The 5,326-nt window shown below is 44.5% G+C and overlaps 1 long non-coding RNA gene across 2 annotated transcripts; it reads left to right on the top strand.

Moving 5' to 3' along the window:
• The first annotated feature begins 294 nt into the window (after positions 1–294).
• On the top strand, positions 295–3,386 carry LOC123052593 (uncharacterized). 2 transcript variants are annotated; one of them, XR_006424783.1, is made up of 3 exons: positions 295–896; positions 980–1,078; positions 1,538–3,386. It is a non-coding gene; the product is annotated as an uncharacterized lncRNA (long non-coding RNA). The 2 variants fall into 2 exon arrangements; XR_006424782.1 differs by having other exon boundaries at positions 295–1,078.
• The last annotated feature ends 1,940 nt before the right edge of the window (positions 3,387–5,326 follow it).

The following is a 5,326-nucleotide window of genomic DNA, read 5'->3' as shown; positions in this document are numbered from 1 at the left end:
ACCGCCGGAGGCATTCATATAGAGTCATATCTTTGTTCTAGTATCGAGTTGTAATATTGTGTTGTCTCTACTCCTATAAAAATGTGAATTGGTGATGATGGCGTGTCTGCCTTCACGTCATCTATGCCGTCCGATCGGCAATGTATGGCTGAGATCGAGACAAGCCATGTGCCACTTGCACTTTTGCAAAAAACACCCTCTGCTTGGATAAAATTTTAGAGCAGGGACAACCCATACAGTCTGGATGTTTCTCAGGTAAAAAAACAGGCTGGAGTCCATTCTCCTCCTCTCGAAAAGGATAAGGAGTCTTCTAGACTGCTCCCAAATTCCTCGCCACCGACCCTCCCCTCTCTTTCCCAGTGACAGCCGGATTTGAATTGGGCGAGGATCCATCCCCACCCGAGCTCAGAGCTCCGGCAACCATAGCCGCCGGTAGACAGAGCTCGGAGCTCCCGTAGCCATGGCTGCCCGTAGACAGAGCTCCGCCGTCTGGATCTCGCGTCACCAGTCTCCTCTGCTGCCTCTCGGTCTTCCCTTGCTCTGGATCCAGTCCACCAAGAGCCCAGCCTTGCTGCCAAGTCCATCGCCGCCGCCTGTGTCCTATGTCCCGACAGCACACGCCGCCACATCTGTCCCCCTCCTCGACTGCATCGGCTCTCCTCCAGCACGTGACCTAGGGTTGCATGCATGGTGGGATGCACCAGCCTGCCAGCCTACCCCGCAGCCCCCCCGCTGACATGGGCCCGAGGCCCATGAGGTGAGGCAGCTGCCCCTCCTCGCCTGGCGAGGCAGCTGGAGAAGTAGCTGCGGGACCAGAGGCTGCCGTAGGATGAGATACTGTGGTGCTGCAGTGTCTAGTGGTTGAAGAAGGGGTGTGCTGGGAAGAGGAGTTAGTGGTGAGAGTGCTCGATCTGGAACAGGACAAGCTTGGGCTGCACCGGTGTGTTTGCTGCTACTGAATTTTTCCAGGGCATTGCAGATGTGGAGGAGTTTTTCCAGGGCTATCTGCCTGTTCCCGGCCGCGCTGGTGTCAACTACCTCGAGCCACTATGGCCACCCCCAACCACGCTCACCCCCCGTAAGTCATGTGTTTCTCCTACCAGATCAAAAAATTGTCAACTTTTGGAGTACAATTGTGTATCAGATCCGTTCATGATTTAAATTGTGGTCTCCTAAACATGTGATTTGTGAAACGTTTAGGAACAAATTGTTTGTTGATCTGCAAAGGGGGGTTCAATTAATTTTCAATTGTAGAAGAATGGAGAAGGGGGATTCAATTGATTTTCCTCCTCATCATCAAAAGAAAAAAATCATTGTTGTGATGATAGACGGGGTTCATGTTAATACACAGACTACTGTTAAGGGCATTAAAACTTATATCTGCTGTGAAATGGTCGTATATGCTTGATTAGGATATTTGCAAGTGTTGTAGGTGTAAGGCTGTGGGAAAACGTTTTCATGGTCTAATTTTCCAGTCAATATATGGCACATCAGAATTTCTGGTCCACTAATGCCCCTCCATTCATTTCTAATATAGGGAACAATAAACAATTCTAGAGGGAAAGCACCCGACCTGTGAAACCTAGCGCCGCTAGTTTCCCTGCCCCGTCTTGCCGTCACCGGAGGGGCCGATCGACGAAGCTTGGCTGGCTCCCGGGATGGCGGCGGCGGGGCACTTTTCGGGCTTGTGCGCGGCGCAGGTGAGCGCGGCGTTGGCCGCTAGATTGAGCGTAGTTCCCCACGTGGGCTGCTCGATCTGGCGGCGGCGGCTGCTCAATGGAGATTGTGATTGTTCGTAGTAGAATGTATGCACGAGACATGAATCTTGGATTTTATATTGTTTTCCTCGATGCTTGGGCTTCCTCGAACTTTTTGTATATTGCACACAACACAACACATAAATTCATGGATACTAAATTTTTAAATGATTTGAAATCATGTTGTTTTCTATTCTACTGCCATTGGTTCATCACTCTGAACCAAAATCAATTGTTGGAACTCTGGCATATATTGGTCCTAAAGTTGTGCTAAAGAAAGAATATGACGCAAGCTATGATCCAGCCTATTTGTGATTTAAACGGTCTGCTGCATACTCTGCCATCTGCTGCATACTTAATTATGTTTGCTCGGCCATAAAAGCCTTACTTGATTTCTGGATCTTCCATTCACCTTCCGTTGCCATGAGTGGTGAATGGTCTTGAGGAGTAATCATTTAGATAATGTATGTATTTTGCTCAAGCACTAATATTATGTCTTTGAATGGCCTATGCGTGGATGTGGGATAACCCTTTCTGTGATGTTGGTTGGTGCTTACCCTCTCGAGGATCCAGAAGATCCAAAAAAACGAAATTCAGGTATGTTGCCAGTTGCTAAGTTTATCAATTCAAAAGTTGTATGTTCTAGCCAAAAAACTAAATAGTGAGCTCAAATGCAGAAAGTATTGGGTGTTCAGTATTGGATTTTAGGCTATGTTCATATCTCTAGAGTGCCGAGACCTTATCTCAGGGATGTTTTTTGGTAACACGATCTCGACATCGATAACAGCAGAGAGATAATATACGCGTTATAATCTTGTAATTATATGTGGAGAAGTAGTTGTGGTGTTCCTTCCACCTTTATGAATTAGTCTGTGAAGAGGTGAATAGTCAGGAGCCCCATGGAGCCAAACAAAGATTATGTTTAGGCTACAGATTATATTCATACTACAGCTTGAGTCTGAATTTGTGTCGATACATGAAAAATGTCATGTGTGCCAAGAAAAGTATGTTTAGATGCACAACCAATTTTGGTGTGCATTTCTTATTTATTTATTTTTGAGTTGGACGTGTGCATTTCTAATTAGAAGTAGAAGAAGAAAGATGTGACATGGACTTCCTAAGATTACATACACATCGTTGAATAGTACAGTTAGAAAAATAGTAATAAAATTCAAAAATCTTACTTATTTTGGCGTCAAATATGCTGGAGTGTGATAGCTGTGCGTAGGATTTCGTGAAGGAATAACATAAATGGTGGTCTGGACAAACGAAAATTGACTATTTTTAAAGCTTCTTGGAGCATTCATTTTGTTTAATTTTGTACAAAGCATCACAACTATTTTTTTCTTCATCAAATTTTGCACACAACCAAAAAAATGTAATTTTGTTGGGGAGGAGGATTGCACATCTCACGGAAGATAAAGATATCAATATGGTTAGACACGAGACCTACTCCTGCACAGTTCAATCTCAACATGCATCTTGTTGTTCCGTGCAGCGCACGGACATCTTACTAGTAAGTAAATAAAAGTGTGACGATCATCATTATTAGAGCATTGCCCCATTGAGGAAAGGATGATGGAGACTATGATTCCCCCACAAGTCGGGATGAGACTTCGGACGAAAAATTAAAAAAAATATATAAAAAAAGAGAAAGGCCAAAAAAAGAGAAGGCCCAAAAAAAAGAAAAAAATGAGAGAAAAAGAGAGAAGGGGCAATGTTACTATCCTTTTACCACACTTGTGCTTCAAAGTAGGACCATGTTCTTCATATAGAGAGTTTCTTGAGTTATCACTTTCATATACTAATGGGAATTTTCATTATAGAACTTGGCTTGTATATTCCGATGATGGGCTTCCTCAAATGCCCGAGGTCTTCATGAGCAAGCAAGTTGGATGCACACCCACTTAGTTTCCAGTTTGAGCTTTCATACACTTATAGCTCTTAGTGCATCCGTTGCATGGCAATCCCTACTCCTCACATTGACATCAATTGATGGGCATCTCCATAGCCCGTTGATTAGCCGCGTCGATGTGAGACTTTCTCCTTTTTGTCTTCTCCACACAACCTCCACCATCATATTCTATTCCACCTATAGTGCTATGTCCATGGCTCACGCTCATGTATTGCGTGAAAGTTGAAAAGGTTTGGGAACGTCAAAAGTATGAAACAATTGCTTGGCTTGTCATCGGGGTTGTGCATGATGTGAATATTTTGTGTGGTGAAGATGGAGCATAGCCAGACTATATGATTTTGTAGGGATAACTTTCTTTGGCCATGTTGTTTTGAAAAGACATGATTGCTTTATTAGTATGCTCGAAGTATTATTGTTTTTATGTCAAATGATAGACTATTGCTTTGAATCACTCGTGTCCTAATATTCATGCCATGATTAGACATAAGATCAAGATTATGCTAGCTAGCATTCCACATCAAAAATTATCTTTTTTATCATTTACCTACTCGAGGACGAGCAGCAATTAAGCTTGGGGATGCTGATACGCCTCCATCGTATCTATAATTTTTGATTGTTCCATGCCAATATTCTACAACTTTCATATACTTTTGGCAACTTTTTATATTATTTATGACACTAACATATTGATCCCGTGCCCAGTGCAAGTTCCTGTCTGTTGCATGTTTTATGTTTCGCAGAAACCCCATATCAAACGGAATCCAAACGGGATAAAAACGGACGGATAATATTTTTGGAATATTTGAAAAATTCTGGAAGAAGAATCAACGCAAGACGGTGCCCGAGGTGGCCACGAGGCAGGGGGTGCGCCTGCCCCCCTAGGCGCGCCCCTGACCCTCGTGGGCCACCCGTAAGGCGGTTGATGCCCTTCTTCAGCCGCAACAAAGCTAATTTTTGGGAAAATATCACGGCGAAGGTTTCAGTCCAATCGGAGTTACGGATCTCCATATATATACGAAACGGTGAAAGGGAACCAGACGAGAACGCAGAAACAGAGAGAGACAGAGAGACAGATCCAATCTCGGAGGGACTCTCGCCCCTCCCACTCCATGGAGACCATGGACTAGAGGGGAAACCCTTCTCCTATCTAGGGAGAAGGTCAAGGAAGAAGAAGAAGGAGGGGGGCTCTCTCCCCCAAGCTTTCGGTGGCGCCAGGACGCTGCCGGGGGCCATCATCATCACCGCGATCTACACCAACACCTCCGCCATCTTCACCAACATCTCCATCACCTTCCCCCCTCTATCTACAGCGGTCCACTCTCCCGCAACCCGCTGTACCCTCTACTTGAACATGGTGCTTTATGCTTCATATTATTATTCAATGATGTGTTGCCATCCTATGATGTCTGAGTAGATTTTCGCTGTCCTATCGGTGGTTGATGAATTCCTATGATTGATTTAATTTTCTTGTTGTTATGTTGCTATCCTTTCGTGCCCATCATATGAACGCGCGCGTGTATCACACCATAGGGTTAGTTGTATGTTGATAGGACTATGTATTGGAGGGCAAGGGTGACAGAAGCTTCAGCCTAGCATAGAAATTGATGCATACGGGATTGAAGGGGGACCAATATATCTTAATGCTATGGTTGGG

This window comes from Triticum aestivum, chromosome 2D (genome assembly GCF_018294505.1).
Source record: "Triticum aestivum cultivar Chinese Spring chromosome 2D, IWGSC CS RefSeq v2.1, whole genome shotgun sequence".
Classification (NCBI taxonomy): Eukaryota; Viridiplantae; Streptophyta; class Magnoliopsida; order Poales; family Poaceae; genus Triticum; species Triticum aestivum.
Note: the sequence above shows the minus strand (reverse complement) of the source record. Positions and strands in the feature narration are given on the sequence as shown.